General features: G+C 39.9%; 1 pseudogene; it reads right to left on the bottom strand.

Annotated features, from left to right (window-relative positions):
• Positions 1 to 515: 515 nt before the first annotated feature.
• Positions 516 to 1,049, bottom strand: LOC137210962 (destrin pseudogene; annotated as a pseudogene).
• Positions 1,050 to 18,687: the final 17,638 nt, after the last annotated feature.

Raw genomic sequence — 18,687 nt, 5'->3', positions numbered from 1 at the left:
CTAGGTTGCCTCCAACTCCCTACCTCTATAGGTAATGCTATATTGATAATCTTTAGGTATAACTCCTCATGGGCTTGTGGAATAGCATCCCTGACCTGGTAATACTGAGATATGAGCTATATCTGAATTTTTTTCTGAATGGCTAAAACTATTTATACTTCTACCAACAATCCATCAGAATTCCCGTTGTCCTGTACCCTTACCAGTGCTTGGTACTGTGTGACAATCTTTTTCATTCTAATTTCATGGGTATAAAGGGATCTCCCATTATTTTAGTTTAAGTTTCCCTAATGGTTAGTGAGGATAAACATTTCTACATTTCTAACCATTGAGGTTTTCCTCAGCTTATTCATATCCTTTTTGCATGTTTTTTTTTAAACTTTAGAGTTTAGATTTATTTAGGGCCATTTGCACATGTTCATAGAATAGTTAGTTTACCCTAACAAATGATGAGACAGCTCTCCCTCAGTGAGTCCCTTGCCTAAATGTATTTGCTTTACTTGTATAGCAAGAGGATAACATTAAACATGGAAGCTTTCAATTTGTGACACCAAACAGTGATCTATACAGGGCATCCTTCAAAAGCTACGATTAAGGATCCACCTAGCTTTTCAGCAGTACAAGTCCGGTTGAGGTCTTCTGGCCCATTTGCCTGACATTCGTGTTTTATGCCTTGAAATTTCTTTTTGATTGTATCCTCGGAGCTTGCATAGACCATTTTACGTTTCAGAGGTTCTAGTTCTGGTGCCCACAAAAAAAGCATCAACTCCTCTTTTCTGGATTCCTTTGTTCCGAAGCTTGCATCATACAAAGTATATAGCAACAATCTTTTTCAGGAAGCATTTCCACAAAATGCTTGAAAGGATCAGTTATGGTTACACCAAAATCTCTTTGCTGCCTTCTACAATGAGGCGCTTTTCGTCTACACTGAGACAAAAAATGACAGCCTTCTTTCTTTTCTTGATTTCTTCTGGTGCGGAGCACTTCCCAAACTTTAGTGTCATAAAAATGTGACATACTTCATCAGCAACTTGCACTCCTGTGGCCATGTTCACTGTGGTGGTCGCAGAGCGCAGACCCGCATGTTTCAGTTGATTACCTACCTTTGTCTTGTTGATTTGTAGAAGTTCTTTGTATGGTCTAGTTAATAATTCCATCTTGGTTTTGGATGTCTTTCAGTCTGTCACATATCTGTTAACATTGTCCTTGATTTCACTGTGCACACACACAAAAATTCCTGAATTCAACAGACATGATGGGATCTTGGATGGCAGCGGCCAAGTGACAGTACATAATCACTAAAAATAAGATGGACTTGTTACCATAATGGATGACAGAACAAAAGCAATCATCACAGCAGTCTTGCCCACGGAGATTGTCAACATTAATTAGTTATTTATGGTGTTCCTAGGCTGGAATAGTTGGGCAGTGTATTAGTTTCTTAAGGCTGCTGTAACAAAGTACCACAGTCTAGGTGGCTTTAAACAACAGAAACTTACTCTCTCACAGTTCCTAAGTCTAGAAGTCTGAAATGAAGGTATAGGTACCATGTTCTCTCTGATGCCTTGTGGGGAGAATCTGTTCCATGCCTCTCTCTTAGCTTCTGGTGTTGCTGGCAATCTTTGGCATTCCTTGGCTTGTTGATTCATCATTCCAATCTCTGCCTCCTTCATCACATGGCATTTTTCCTGTGTCTGGGCCTCTGTGTCTCTTTTTTTCTTCTTATAAGGATATCAGTCACATTAGATTAAGGACCTACCCACTCCAGTATGACTTCATCTTAACTAAATCTTAATTACAACGGCAACAGCCTTATTTCCAAAAAAGTCACATTCATAGATATTAGAGGTTAGGTCTTCAATATACATTTTTGCAGGTTACCACTCAATGTACAACAGACAGCTTATTAAAGTTTTATTTGATTTATATAAGCAAGAAGCTCCAAGTCTGGTGTAAGAATCCTAACCTGAATCTCCAAAGAGAGTTATGGTTCTTTAATCAATTCCAAGACTTAAGTCAGTTGACAAATCTAGAGTCTCCTGAATGAAGGGGGGGCCACGTCCTCTTGAAGAGGGAACCTTGTACGTAGCCGAAAATTGATGCTTCCTCTCAGCTGTCTCCAAAGGAACTTGTGCCCAGTTGCCAGGGTGGTTATGCACTGAGGAAGGGAAAATAATCAGACTCTTCAGGGTTTACTAAACGCTGGCTCTGAACTGACACCAATTCCTAGAGATTCCTAAGCCACAAGTAGGGGATTTTGAATATGAGGTGATTAATGGAATTTTGGCTCAGGTTTGTCTCATAGGGGGCCCGCTAACACACCCCTGGTATCTATAGGTGTCTGTAGAAGATAGAGGTGCTGCTTGAACCTTTGGCAGGCCCTGATAGGAGAATTACAGTGCAGACCTTTATGATTTTGGAGCAAAGCTGTGTCATCCTCTGCAGACAGCTACGTTTTTGGGAAACAGGTTTCTGATTTGTTACTGGCCTGAATGCTTGACCATGGACTACCAAGTTTCCCACATGACCTGAGCTGCCTATCCTGAATGGATGTTGTCTGACCCACCAAGTCACAAAATTATATGTGTGCACAACCCTCAGTCAGTGAACGAAAGTCATATAAATATATAACATTGAACCCAAGAAGATCCTTAAAGCCATGAGCAATATCCAGCTTACTCCTACTTCACTGTTTTCAACTCACACCTATGAGGACTTTCCTATGACTAGTCAACTGGAGAAGAAAACTTTTAGATCTGAATTAAAAATGGCTCTGCATTATTTGTTGGTACCATCTGAAAATGGATGGTTGCAGCACTATAGCCCCAAAAAGATGGCCTTGAAGGACAGTGGTGAAGAAAAATTCTCCCATTTGTTAGAACTTTGAGCAGTACATTTGATTGTTAAGTTTTTCTTGAAGGAGATATGGACAAAAGTAAAAATATACATCTTTTCATGGGCTGTGGCTAATGGTTTGGCTTGCTGTGGGAGACATAGAAGGATTAAAACATTTGTGAGAAGGAGGTCTAGGGAAGAAATATGTGAATTGACCTCTCCTAATAGGCACAAAGTGAGAAGATATGTTATGTCCTACCTGAGTGCTCACCAAAAAGCAACTCAGAAGAGAAAGCTCTTAATACTAACTTGGACAAGATGACCTGTTTTGTGGATATCAGTCAGCATCTTTCCCTTTCTTACCTAGAAGCTGAGACTGCTACTGGCCACTTCAGGCTCTTAATAACATTGAATAAATAGGCAAAAAATGATGACTTTAGTGGCCAGGGTGATTGATCCTGACAATGAAAGGGAAATCAGGTTGCCAATATGCAAAGGAGATAAAGAAGAGCTATAATGCAGGAGATTCTCTGGTCTGGCTCTGAATCCTCCCATGTCCTGTGATAAAAGCCAACAAATCCACACAGACACTTGTCCATGAATGTCCACAGCAGCATATTCATAGTAGCCAAAATGTGGAAACAAACTGCATGTCCATCAACTGATAAGTGGTTAAACAAAATTTATAGATTTTTTGTTTGTTTGTTGTGTATTTTTATATATTTCATACTGAATGGAATAGCATTTAGGCATAAAAAGGAATGGGGTACTAATATACATGCTACAATATAGTGGAACCTTGAAAACATCATGCTAAGTGAAAGAAACCAGACATACAAAAAAACACACCTATTATATGACTCCATTTATATGAAATGTCCAGAATAGGCAAATCTATAGAGACAGAAAGTACATAAGTAGTTACCTGGGCCTGGGTGGCTTAGGGGTAAGAAGGAGTAACAGCTAGTAGATACAGGGTTTCTTTTTGGGGTGATGACTATATTCTAAAATTGATTGTAGTGTTTGTTGTACTACTGTGTGAATATTACTAAAAACCATTGAGTTGTACACTTTAAATGGATTAATTGTATGGTATGTGAATTATATCTCAGTAAAGCTGTTTCCAAAAGAAAAAAGCCAATGGAAAAGTACAACAATAAAATTCAGACAGGAATGTTAATAGCTCAGGCCCTTTAAAATTGAAAGTTTGATTTTCCTTATTAGGCAAGGGACTATGACTAGCCAATATGCTTGCTTTATGGTAAAAAACAAATGTTATTTTATTTTGTAGCTCAAATTGTTCTAGCTTTGGCCATTGTAATTTTTCCATGCCTCCATCCTTTTGTTTTCTGAGCACTGCTTCACCTTCTGGCACTAGAAGATGCTCAGGCTCTTCTTTTATCTTCAGTGCCATTTTCATTTGATCTAATTACTGATATAATTGGGTTTATATCTATTATGTAGATATTTGCTTTCTTTTTTATTTATTTAATTAATTTATTTTTGACTGTGGTGGGTCTTCGTTGCTGCAGGCGGGCTTTCTCTAGTTGCGGCGAGCGGGGGCTACTCTTTGTTGAGGTGCGTGGACTTATTGTGGTGGCTTCTCTTGTTGCGGAGCACGGGCTCTAGGCACGCGGGCTTCAGTGGTTGTGGCCTCTAGAGTGCAGGCTCAGTAGTTGTGGCACACGGGCTTAGTTGCTCTGCAGCATGTGGGATTTTCCTGGACCAGGGCTCGAACCCATGTTCCCTGCATTGGCAGGTGGGTTCTTAACCACCACGCCACCAGGGAAGCCCTTGATATTTGCTTTCCTTTTTCTCATATGTTTTGTGTCATTTATTCTTCCTTTCTTGCTTGCTTTTGGGTTTAACAAGTATTTTTTTATTATTTCATTTTCTCCTCTATTATCTCTTGGGTTATATCATCTGTTACTATGATTTTATTGGTTGCACTTGAAATTGTTATACATATCTTTGATTCATTATAATCTACTTTAGATAGGTACTTTACCATTCCTCAAACAATAAAAGAAGCTTACAAAAATTCAACTTCTATTACTCCGTCCCTCCCCGTGCTATTTTTGTTATACTCTACTTTTATATATGCTATAAATCCCACAAAATATTATTATTGTTGTTGTTTGAAAGAGTCAATATTTATTTCTATTTGCCCACATATTTATCCTTTCAGGTGCACTTCATTCCTTCTTACAGTCCTATGTTTCTATCTGGTAACATTTATCCTCACCCTGAAAATTTATCTTTATTACTTCTTGTATGTATACCTCCTGGCAACAGATGCTTTGAGTTTTTTTGTTGGCTAGTTTGTTTTTAGGTTTGAAAACATCTCCATTTTGGCTTCAGTTTTGAAGGATATATTCACTTAATATAGAACTGTAGGCTGACATATTTTTAAAGTTTCAGTATTATAAAGATGTCATCCTACTGTCTTCTCACTTCCACGGATTTTTTTTTGTGTGTGTGTGTTTTTTCCTTTTCTCAAGGATTATGTCTGGAGAGTTTTATAATATTTTTGACCAGCTGTAACAGTTGTTTATATAGGATCCCAACTACTCCATGATAAGCATAACTGGAACTCATCTCTTCTTGGCTTTTGCATTGGCCATGACATAACCATTTCTGTGGTAGAATGCATCTTTGTCTTGTTCCTGAGCTTAAAAAGGAGTGTATCTGAAATGCCTCCATTAAATATGATTACTGGTAACTACCCTCTATCAAGTTGAAGAAGATTCCTTCTATTCTTATCTATCAGAGAATTATTTTTAATCATAAATATATGTTAAAATCAATCATTCACCTTTTCCGAATCTGTAGAGACGGTATTGTATGTGGTTTTTCTCTTTTATTTCACTGTTGTAGTAAATTTCACTGACTGATTTTATGGAGTTAACAATCTTTGCATTTCTCCGATTAGCCACGCTGATAAATCCTCTTGATCATGACATATTCATTTTTAGAGCTTAGTTTTTGGTTTATATTTACCTGGTATATTTTTTTCCATTATTTATCGAATACTCATAATTTCTGTATCTTTTGTTTATATGTGTCTCCAGTAAACAACATATTACTGGATTTTTTAAAGTCCAGTCTGGAAAACTGTTAACCCTATGTCTCCTGTTGGGAGAATATCTTTTTGTTTCCAGAACTCTTGAAAGTAAGCAGACTCTACTCCTCTCAGTGAGATCAGTAGGTCCTGATGACCCGAGGTCTCAGCAAAGTAAGAAATCTTCCTCCTGAACCTCAATGAAAACCTTCCTCTGAGGCTGCAGTGCACAGTTCCTTCCCCTGGAGATTCAGGGAGAAGCTGACCCACTTTTCTTTATCATAGGGAAACTGCTCATGATTCAGAGAGTAGTTGGGAGGCAAAAATTGGGTATACCATCGACCCAGAGTCCCCTAAAAAAACTTTATAGATTTAAATTACTTCCTAAATTCGAAATAATAATTGTTTATTGTATGAAATTTGGAAAACATCAGAGATACAAAGAGTTGATAATACTTGCAATCCAGAGATAGTGTGTGTCACTTATTTGGGGACATGGTGTCTTTTTTTAATCGGAAGGTGTTAAAGGTAGTTTTTTAGGCAGCAACCAAGGCTAGTCCTCCTTTCTGTGTGAGTTTTGAAGGGCTGTATTTGGCCATCAGTCCACCAGGAATAGCAGCCAATTTCAGGAAGTTCCAAGCAATGGGCATTATATCAGCATTACTGCCTGGCCACAGTGATATTTTCCATTATAAGACATGTCCAAATTTTAGAGATGCTAAAATATGAAAAAGAGTGTATTAGAGTTAATGAAATACAGTCATGTTTTTTTTTTTTTTACAGTCATGTTTTTTGATTGAAAATTAGCAGGTAGACTAGAAAGCTATTTGAGTCTTTCTGTATTTCTTTATTGATTTATCCTTCTGTTTTGTATATAAATAGAAAAATGCCTCAATAATATTGTATTGGTAAAATTTGGGTGGTTTTGTTTTAACTTTCTTCTTTACATTTTTAGTGTACTGTGATTTTTAATAATGAATATATAATTCCATAAAAATAATAAAGTATTACTCTTAAAAGCAAAATAATTAGAAAGCAAGCAAAAAGTCTAATAACAATAAGGGGAGAAGGAGGCTATTGAAATGTGAATGAATTGTTTTAGACTTTATGCTACTCTTGTAAAGCAGACACTTTGGAAACGTACATTACACTTTTGATCCAGAGAAAACTATTCCTATATCTCTTTCAAAGTAGAGTCCACATCCTCAGATGGCCATTTGTCATTTAGAAAGATCATTTACAAACATGAAAAGCCTGAGAATATGCTCTAGGATTCAGGAAATGTGGAGAAGGAAGAGGGGACTGAGGTATGAAAAAACACAAAATAATAAAATTATTCTGAAATACTGGAACACATAAAATGGGAGGTTGAATGATACAGATCAGAGGGGAGGTTTGGGAAGTTGGGACAAGATCTTCTCAGTTCATTAAACAAACAACTGATTCTTGAAGTAAAAAAAAAAAATCAGGGAATTAAAAAGAAACCCACATTCTAAGTAGTATTTTCAGAGAGACATCATAGTTTTTAGTGGATTTTCCTTTACTTGTTTATTATCCCTCAGCCTTCTAACTTTGAGAAGAAAAATATTAACAACAGAAACAAATTATCTTCTCTCTCTCATAAATTCTCTCAGCCCTCAACACTGCATTTCCCCTGTCTCCCTCACCACATACTCTACCAGCACTTCTTCCTTCCTTCCAGTCACAGAGACCTGTTGCCCAGAGCAGCCTGCTCAGATGATATGGCACCAGATTCTAATTATGGCTTTTCTGAGTGACTCTTTAGCTCAATTTACACCATCTCATCCCAGTGAACTTACTCTTGACATTCAGAGTGTGATGACTATATCATCTGGGTCAGAAATGGGAATGCTTGAATGCCATGTGTGCATACATGTGAGAACAATGGACTGCACCATCTGAAATGTCACAGTCCTGGAAAATCTATAAATTAGTTTCCTTAGGGATGGGTACGTATTTTCTCCACATTCTCAACCTGTGGTCTGTTGGCTTTGTGTTTGTCTGTATCAGGATTTGGCCCTCAATAAGCAGAGCTGCTACTTTCTCCATCCGAGTATCCCCGGCAGAACCTACTAGTTTCCAAGAAAGTGGCACCTTGGAATATATGGTTTTGATATTCATTATTATTTTGAAATTTTGTCAGTGTTAGATTCCTCATTTGTAAACTGTGTGCAAAAATACCAGCAACAGGGTCAAAGTTTGCACACCACATATTGGGAGCGCAAAAAGTGTAGGTACTCTGTTTTCCAAATCTAATTTTATCTTGCTCTGTATCCTCCAATCCTGTTGCTAGCAAAAATATAAAAACAACAACAAAAAACAACACCCCCAAAATCCTAAGCTTTCTCATTAGTGATAAATTCATCTCTTCCAGGCTATAAAACTCTCTTTCCAGCTAACTCAGTCTCTTTTGGATAAATATTCAATCCATCCAAAGTTTGAATCCTCCAAAAGAGCTGTTCCTCTGTTCCTCTTCTTTTGAGTTTTCCCTCCCCTCTCTTCTTTATAAGGTATGACCTCGGTGACAGGGGACATTTGTGTGCTCTGAGAGACCGACTATAGAAACAGTCAAAGGCAAGACCATGTATTAAAAATAACTCTGACCCACAACCTGCAGCAACCTGCCCAGGAAACCAATCAGTTATCTGCAATAAACAGTTCAGGAAGTCAGCCTGCTCTAAGTCAGACCTGCAGGAAGCCTAGTTGTTCTTTCTATTGACAATCCAAGAAACTAAATAATATTTTCTGTTAACCACCCATCCAAATGGCCAGGACTTGATTAGTAACTGACATCTTCCTTAATTTTTGTCCCCGCTTCAAATTTAGGATCAACTAGAGAAAGCCAAGTACGCACCTAACCAACCACAAAGGATGCCCCACTTCAGTCAGTCCCCGTACAACTCCCCCAGGCCAACAGCCTCCAATCAGGGCACACCCGAAGCCTTCCCTTTCTTCCACTATAAAGCTTTCCTACTTCTTTGCCAGGTGTTGACTCTCTGTCAAAATGCACGTGACGGTGAGTGGCTGACTCTCTTGCTATAGCAAGCTCTGAACAAATAGCACTTGCTTTTCTCATTTAGTTAGCCTTTGCTTATTTCCACAGTTCCCATAGTATCAGTGAGGAGCGACCAATCTCGTCCCATCCTTTCTGCCGGGCGCGCGCTGCCCTCCTGCTGAGACACATTGGACGTCTCTGGACATTGCTCTTTTCCTCTCTGCCTCTGCCTGTGGCTGGTGTACCTGGAGATCTATGCACTTGGCATAGTGAGGACTCAGCTGAGTTGGCCTCACCTCAGCCCTTCGGTGTGCAGATCTCTGGAGTCTTAGTGGACTACCGTATCTAGTGCCTGCCTAGGCACTGTGCCCCACAGTCTCTGCTGTGGGCTCCCTCACCCCTTGCTTCAGTTTGGCTCCCAACTCTTGGCTACCTCCCCACAATCCCTAGCATGTGTGTCTGTCACATAAAAGCTAGAAAGGACGTAGGGACCTTCTCCTGCCCTCTCTTGCCGAAACATGCCACACTACTGTTTTTTTCTGTCATGTCGGCCATGTTAGGTTGAGGGCACCCTGCTAAGCAGTTTCTGAACAGGAAGTGAGAAAAGGTCCCCTTTACTTTTGTTGCTCCTTTGTACTATCTGGGCTTCTTTTCTTTTCCTTCACTTTCACTGCAAGGATCAGGTACAGGGAGGTTGATGTCCTACTTTCCCAAGCCCCTGGTTATACTTCTCCCTTCATTTGTGGCTTGCAAACCTCTTCTCTCTGTTGCACAATCGGTCTGAGAAGACCTTCCTCCTGTGTTACAGCCTCATTTTCCAGCCTTGTGAACTTCTTACCTCTAAGTGGTTCGTTCACTTCTCTTCTTTGGGGGCAATAAGCCTTGTGATTAGCGTTAACAGTGGAAGAAGTGCACAAAAATAAACCAGTCTATAGGTAAGGGATAATAAATCAGGAAATATTAAAAACACCTTGTCTCATCACTCCTCACTTCTGATTACTCCATAGTGTGGTAATGAAGATCAGCTGCAGTCAAATACAAGGAAATACTTGCGGTTATAAAGGGGAGGCCAACATGAATTGTTGTTATTACTTGAATCAGAACGTAGCCACTTGGTCTTGTCATTAAAAGAGGTTTGTCTCCTTATTTATTTAAAAAAAGGGTTCCTTCTTTTATCTAGCGTTTTTAAGGAGAAAGTGTTCCGTTTAAACCTTGACTTTTTCTTCCTCTGTGCTGGTCAAAGGTGTGAGTTGAGTTTATATCGCTTTTCTTGAATTCAGTAGTTTCTCATCTTCATGTTGATTTTCATCAATAGAAACGAAAAATGTGAATTCCAAAGATTTGTATTTGATATTTTTCCCTTATAGGTTATAGGTAGGAAAAGCCCACAAGGTAGCCAGAGAAAATCTCATCTGCTAGCAGGAACTATTTCTTCACAGGGTCTGGAACTGAGGTTAAACCTTGAGGATACTGACTGTGCTTGTCTGTAAATATATAGGAAAGGAAGAATATTTCAAAGTGATTAAACAAGGACCAAGAGAACTCTCAAAACTGAATTCCTCCCAGTAGGTGAGGACAATCTGTGCTGATGTTGAATGCAAACTAGAATTGATATTTACTTAACACTTTATAGTTTACAGGGGTTTTTTTATTTGCTACGTCTCATTGGAGCAAATAAAAATCTTCTAAGAATAATATTATTATCATTCCCATTTTACAGATGCAGCCAGACTCATCCCGATTTGGTTACATTTTGACTATTACTTTAGTTCAACGTGATCTTTATTTAGCCAGTTCCTTTACTTTTAAACGTGTGCATCCGGGGGAATGCCAGCTCTTCTCACCTTGAAATACAGAAGGTGGGAGAATTTCTTGTTGCACCTTGAAACCCTTCAACCTGGGGCAACTTAGAGATGAATACGATTCCTATCACCCCTCATTGTCAAAGCTCACAACATGTGGAAAACTACTTTATAGTCAACATAGCCACCAAAAAAATCTATAAATATGTAATTTGGAAACAACGTTTCTATGGCAATATAGTATTTACCTGAGCAGTAATTATGGCAGTGCAAATGTGTTAATGGCTGGTTAGAGAAATCACACCTGTTGCGAAGAGGGTTGCAGTTACTATCTTCTCTTTGCCAAATTTTATTGCTCAGATTATATGTTCTTTGTGGGTCATCATCACCACTTTAATTGTTTATCATTTACTGAGTGCATGTTAATAGGCAAAGGGGGCGATATTTGTCAGGTTTTAAATGAAAGGAAAAAACTGGCTTTGGGAGTGTGAGGTGGGAAGCTTTTCCAAGCACGAGAGCTAGTGTGGGAAAAGGGGACAGGAAGCTGGATTGCATGGAGCAAATGAAGAAACTGAAAAGTGATTTTAAGTGAAAGGTCACGGGGAAGGAAACGTCTTGCATAATTGGGAGTAGGAAAGAAAGGAAGTAGGAAATAGTATAAAGGAAGTAGGAAGTAGTATGAAGGAAGAAATATGAAATAAGAAAAGGAAAAGAGGGAGACCAAAGCATAATATGAAAGAGAGGGGATACTGTGAGATCATTCATCCATTCACTCATTAAACAAGAACTGAAAATCTGTTATGAATTTGGGAGCTCTGAGATGTTAATGTCCTTTAATGGAGAAAGTAAATTCCAAAAAGTTAAGTGAGTTGACACAGCCAGTAAACAGTTGACCTTAACTTTGAATCAGAGCTTTGATTCTGAGGTCTGTGTTCTTTCTACCATGCCGATGCTGCTATACCTCACAGAGACCTTGTTTTTATCAGTTTTCTTATAGTTTTTTACATTTCCTGAATTGAAAAATAGTTTGAAAAGAAGTAAATATATGGAGTTCTAGGTGCTAGAGAGATTGAAAACACTGCTAAGCTTGGTTGGAAGGAAATCATTACTGAGAATAACTTTTTGGTAATCATTTCACAATGTATATGTATATCAGATCATTACATTGCACACTTTACATGTAAATAATTATATTTTTCAAGTATTCTTCAGTGAAGCTGGAAATAAAAAAAGAGAATAACTTTCAATATTGAGTGGTGGAAGTGCTGGAAATAGGGTTGGGATGTTTTGAGGGCAAACTTGAATGATTGAACAAGGCAGCTAGGAATGATCCAGGAACCTGATCATTATTTGATTGTTTTCTTCTCCTTTGATTCATTTGTAGATGTGTAAGGCTTTTGAAGAAAATTCTTATCAGCTGCATATTTTGATTTAATGATTATTTTATCTTCAATTATAACATATGAGGATGGCTTATTAAATCACAAAGCTAAAGCTCAGTATTTTTATAAGATAATTCTTGACAAAATATTATCTGAATAGACTAGAGTCATTTTTTAAAGTTGGTGAAAGGAAATGTCCTCCCAAAGAAACTGTTCTCAACCTTAATGCAGTGTGTCAACCTGACAAATTAACAAAACACATTGAATAGTTTAACACTGGAAATTTGCAAGTGCCAATTTGATCTTCACGGCAAATTGCCCAAAGAGATTTGGTGTTTTTTAACTTAACAAGTCAGTATCTTCTGTAATCTATAAATGACCTTCAAGCAGAAATAAACTTTCCATCTGAACTTCCTTAAGTCATTTTAAGAATCGTTCGAGGGCTTCCCTGGTGGTGCAGTGGTTGAGAGTCCGCCTGCCGATGCAGGGGATATGGGTTCGTGCACCGGTCCGGGAAGATCCCACATGGTGCAGTGTGGCTAGGCCTGTGATCCATGGCCGCTGAGCCTGCGCGTCCAGAGCCTGTGCTCCGCAACGGGAGAGGGAGGCCACAACAGTGAGAGGCCCGCATACTGGAAAAATAAAAAATCGTTCGAAAAGGGCCTAATAGCAAAATGAAATGGGAAGTCATTTGTCGAAATAAATCAGCTCCCAGTTTCTCGTATTTCAACCATCATTTTTATAAATAAATAGAAGGTGTTGTCTGCTCATTTCACATTATCTGTTCATCACTTTTTTATTGTCTGTGACAGCTCTGTGCTGGTTAGAGGCGAAGCTAAGCTCCTTTGAATCAAAGTGTGCCTTATACATAGTGGCTCCCTTGCATACATGAACACTTAGGAATCATTTACTGATTATTAATATGGACACTCATGAAAAATATGTAACATATATTTCCAGGTAGTTCTCCACATTTTGTGTTTAGTTGCCAGTGTCTTTGTAACACTACAATAAGTTAACTAGATGTTGCAGAGGTCTTCTTGTCCCAGATACAAATTTTTCTTTGATGCATTGCATACTCATTAAGTATCTTCAATGCACTTGGCACTATGATTCTTGAAGTTGGAATCCATGGGTTATTATTTGTAATTGCTTAGGGAAGATTTACAGTCTCATTTAGGAGGTGCATCCAAAGAAAAGGAAACAAAGAGGTAATCGTTTAAGCCAGTGCATATTCAGATGCCAAGCTGTGTGCCCAGGAGATCAGAGGAAGGAGAGGCCAGATTAAATTCAAGTAGTCTATGAAATGTGCCTTGAAGAATGCTGAGCAATGAACTCAGGACATAATAATGGGCTTAATGAATATTAGTTGAATGAATGAATTAGGAACAAGGAGCGATGGTGGGAAGGGCATGAGCAGCCCCGGCAAGGGGCCTTCCTTTCGATGCTGACTGGGTGTCCGTATGTGGATTTGTACTCCTCAGGGATTTTTATTTCCCCCAAATAATTGCTCTGTCTGCTGTCTTATCTTATTTCTAACAAATGCACAAACCTCCCCACTCCTGCTCGAAAGGCCTCCAATTATTCCCATTTGTCTAGTGGTTTAACTTTTAGGCGTCACCTCCATGTGCTCTCCCTTCCCTTCACAGGGACTGAACTTATAAAACACAGTGATGATCCCAGCTCCACAGAGAAGGAAATTGGAATTCAGCGATGTAAGGAAGCCAGCTGGGAAGTCTATGCAGTGACTGTGCCCACATCTCCAAATTATTATTTTTTAGTGGAAGAACATTGAAAAAAAATTGCCTCTGCAGTGAAATAAGTTTAGGAAGCACTGCATACCCTCACCTTTGTAGATTTTAAAGAGCACATTACTGTGTTACAGTCTCTGAGAAGCTCTGTCATAAAGACTCCTGTTAAAGTTTATTTAATGCAACATTTCACCTAACTTATAATCAGAAATCTTTTTTTTTTTTTTTTTTGGCGATACATGGGCCTCTCACTGTTGTGGCCTCTCCCGTTGCACAGCACAGGCTCCGGACGCACAGGCTCAGTGGCCATGGCTCACGGGCCCAGCCGCTCCGCAGCATGTGGGATCTTCCCGGACCAGGGCATGAACCCATGTCCCCTGCATCAGCAGGCGGACTCTCAACCACTGCACCACCAGGGAAACCCCACAAATCTTTTTATCCCGTTATCAATTGTGTTTCCCAGAATACCTGAGCATATATTTCAACTTTCTTCACCCTTAAACATCACTCTAGAATCTCTTCAAATCCCAGCCTCCACCCTCCTCTCCTACCATTTTAAAAATTACAGACACTCTCGTCTTAAAAATGCTCCCCCTTTGTGCTAATATATGTGACTCCTTTTCCAGGATATTATGGATTGAATTGTGTCCTCCCCAAAATTTATATGTTGAAGTCCTAACCCCCAGTACCTCAGAATGTGACCTTATTTGAAAATAGGGTCATTGCAGATGTAAGTGGTTACATTAAGATGAGGTCTTACTGGAGTCGGGGGGCCCTAACCCCTAATATGAGTGGTATCCTTTTTTAAATAGGAAATTTGGACACAGAAGTGCAAACAGGGAGAATGTCGTGTGAAAATGAAGGTAGAGATTGGGATGGTGTTTTACAAGACAAGAACCAGCAACAATTTCAGCACATCACTGGATATTAGAAGAGAGGTGTGGAACAGATTCTCCCTCACAGCCCCTAGAAAGAACCAATCCTGCCGACACCTAGATTTCAGACTTCTGGCCTCCAGAACTGCGAGACAATTTCAGTTGTTTAAGCCCCCCAGTTTGAGGTACTTGTTACAGCAGTCTGAGGTTACTATACACAGGGCATATCCCACACTCACTTTTCCAGAATGTTCCTCCCTTCCTTTCCATTCCTTCACTTTTAACTGCTGAATTCCCCAGACCTTAGCACCAACGTCCCCTCCTCACTGACGCTTCCCTTGACTTCCCCAGCAAAACAAATTACCCTCCAACCTGTGCTCCCACAGCACTTTGTTTATTTCCCAGTTGGTTTGTAACCCCCTTGGAAATGGTCTTATTCCTCTTTGTATTCACAGCACTTAACACAATGACGGTCACCCTTAGTTAGGCTCTCAGTAAATGTGTTTGAGTGAACAGCTGAATGATAAACGGATTCTGGTGTTTTTTCTCCTGACTTACTGTGCGTCACAGAGCAGTGGGATGGTAGTCATGCTGGCTTGGTCTGAGATGGCACAAAGAGCTTTGGACGGAGTAAGTCCAAGTGTAGTATAAAGTGGTCATTAGCATCTCCTGACAATGCTTTGCTAGAGGCTCAGATGCGATCAGCATGTTATGAGCACATTATGATGTGGTCCTACTGCAGATGCCATTAGATCAAAGTATCCTGGCTCCTAGCATCCAGTTTCAATTTCATATTGATGCCTGGGGGGATGAGGCTGCATATTGTAGGGCAAATGCTTCATGGTTTTAATTGGAACATTCAAGACTCTTAATACCTGCGATGGTTCTGATGTGAGATGCAGAAATTTTTGATTAGAACCTTTAGTATGGATTTATTTCTTTCCCACCAAAATAGGGAAAAAAAGCTGATTTTCATAGTTATGAAAGGAAATCTATCAAAATTTGTATATTAATAATTGTTACTATATCAGGAATGGATTTCTGATTAGAAAAATGATTTACGTATAATTGTGTCTTGTTATTTTGCTCTGATATTCATGCATATTTTGTTTTTGAGAAGTGTATTTTGCCAAATTTATATAGTAACTTTACAAAACAAAGCACCCATTTTGTTTCAGGATACTAAATTTGACTCCTAGGGTAATTGCCTGTCCTGGTTTTCTAAGGATGGTCCAGTTCAGTACTGAAATCCCCGCATGGCTTAGCTATGGGCAGTCTTGGACAGTTGGTCACTATTTGCAACCCAGATTTTGAATTTTTATGTAGTTTAGGTGATGCTACAACTTCAATTCTAAAGATATTTGTGAGAACTTCTATTGCACTGCACGCTGTGAGAGACGAGAGATGAAACATAGACCTTACCTTTAAGCTTCAAATCTAGTGAACATAGTGTAGGCCACATACAATGAAAGTCATAAGAGAAATACAACACACAATTGGGCTTAGAAGGAAATTGCTTTCTGATTGTTGAACAGGGCATGAGGTCTCGTTTGAAAATGGCCTTGAAGGATATATAAACTTTTGAAAATAAAATATCGATATTTGGTCGGGGGAAGGAGATAGAAAAAAAATTGCTTTAGTTTTGGGGAAAACTTAAAAAAATATTATTAGTTAATTGATTACTTAGTTCAGCTCCTCCATTACCAGATTGTGAACCTCTTCAGAGGTTCACATGGTATTTTGTAATTATGAAAAATAGTACTCCTTTAATGATCAGTAAAATTCATAGATAAATTGCTATCTCACTATCTTTTTATGTGTCTATTCTTTTTTCAAAAAACTTTATTGTAAAGTTCACATAATATAAAATTTTCCATCTTAACCATTTTTAAGTGTGCAGTTCAGTGGCGTTAAGTAAATGCACACTGTAGTGCAACAGTCACCACCATCCATCTACAGAACTCTCTGAAACTCTGTACCCGCTAAACAATAACTCCTGTTTCCCACTCCTCCCAGCCTCTGGCACCACCAGTCTCTATGAATTTGCCTACTGTAGGTACCTCATGTAAGTGGAAACATACAGTACTTGTCCTTTTGTGATCGTCTCATCTCCCTTAGTATCATGTTCTCAAGGCTCATCCATATGGTAGCATGTGTCAGAATTTCCTTCCTTTTTAAGGCTGAATAATATGTCACTGTACATATAGACACCATTTTGTTTATCCATTAACCTGCCCATTAACATTTGGGTTGCTTGCACCTTTTGGAATAATGCTGCTGTCAACATGGGTGTACAAATATCTCTTTGAGCCCCTGCTTTCCACTCTTTGGGGTATACTCCCAAAATATAATTTTTATTATCAACCTTGTAATAGTAAGTGATTAACAATACAGTGTGGGGCTTCCCTGGTGGCGCAGTGGTTGAGAGTCCGCCCGCCGATGCAGGGGACACGGGTTCGTGCCCTGGTCTGGGAGGATCCCACATGCCGTGGAGCGGCTGGGCCCGTGAGGCATGGCCGCTGAACCTGCGCGTCCGGAGCCTGTGCTCCGCAATGGGAGAGGCCACAGCAGTGAGAGGCGCCCGTACCACAAAAAAAAAAAAAAAAAAAAAAAAAATACAGTGTGCACCAGTGTTTAACGTCTTACCTCATCGACACTCCTCTTTGCAATGTTGGAACTGTTTCTCCGTTGCCAGCTGACTTCCATTGAGGCCCCGCTCCAGCTGGCTTCCATGAGGCATTAGAGGAAGCTGCAAGGCTGGAGAGGGAGGAAGGCTCTCCTGTCTTTATTCCCTATTGACTCCCTACTTACTTTCAGTCTTGTCAGTGTCCCCCCAGCCTCTTTCTTCAGCGGACAGTATTGTTCATTCTGAGCAGAATTTGAATTCATTTTGCCATCTTCCCATCACTCACAGAACCAGCCTCATGAGTTCTCCCAGGAACTCTGGCCCAGCCCCAGGGGCCCTTTCTCCAAAGTTGGAGACCCCAGCATCATTACTATTGCTTCCTTCTCAGGGCATCTTCCAAGCATCTAAGTGTTGACAAGTTCAGCCTCTTTCTTTTTTTCCTCCAGCCTCGGGGGCAGTAGTTGCTTCCTGCAGTTGCTACTGCCTTGCTATCTTAGCATTCTCTTTTTGCATGTTCAGTTATTTAGTTACTAGTTCTTTATATTAAATTCTTTCTGTTGAAATAACCAGCCTGTGTTTTTTTTGTTTGTTTGTTTGTTTTTTGCGGTACACGGGCCGCTCACTGCTGTGGCCTCTCCCGTTGCGGAGCACAGGCTCCGGATGCGCAGGCTCAGCGGCCATGGCTCACGGGCCCAGCCGCTCCGCGGCATGTGGGATCTTCCCGGACCCGGGCACGAACCCGTGTCCCCTGCATCGGCAGGCGGACTCTCAACCACTGTGCCACCAGGGAAGCCCAACCAGCCTGTTTTTATCTCCTGACAGAACCTTGATGATATATTGTGTGCTGATTACCTTGATCCACATTTTCCTCTAGTTTTTATTTATTATTTTCTCCTAAATCCATCTACATTTTTATTTAGAGAGTGTGTGGAGTTTCCAAAATTCTGGCCACATTTCATATAATTTAAATTCATTTCTCTGAAATCCTTGTCGGTATCACTGTGGCCATTTCCTGCATGAGTTTCAAGTAAATGTTTAACACCTTCTCTAGAGAAGTCCAGCTTGTTTCCTAGAGCTGGAAGGTCTTGAATGCCTGACTGTAGATAGATCTAAACTAATCCTGGGGACTTGCCTGGTGGCGCAGTGGTTAAGAATCCACCTGCCAGTGCAGGGGACACGGGTTTGACCCCTGGTCTGGGAAGATCCCACATGCTGTGGAGCAACTAAGCCTATGTGCCGCCAACTACTGAAGCCTGTGCATTTAGAGCCCGTGCTCCGCAACACGAGAAGCCCCTGCAATGAGAAGCCCACGTGCCACAACGAAGAGTAGCCCCCACTC

This window comes from Pseudorca crassidens, chromosome 18, assembly GCF_039906515.1.
Source record: "Pseudorca crassidens isolate mPseCra1 chromosome 18, mPseCra1.hap1, whole genome shotgun sequence".
Classification (NCBI taxonomy): Eukaryota; Metazoa; Chordata; class Mammalia; order Artiodactyla; family Delphinidae; genus Pseudorca; species Pseudorca crassidens.
Note: the sequence above shows the minus strand (reverse complement) of the source record. Positions and strands in the feature narration are given on the sequence as shown.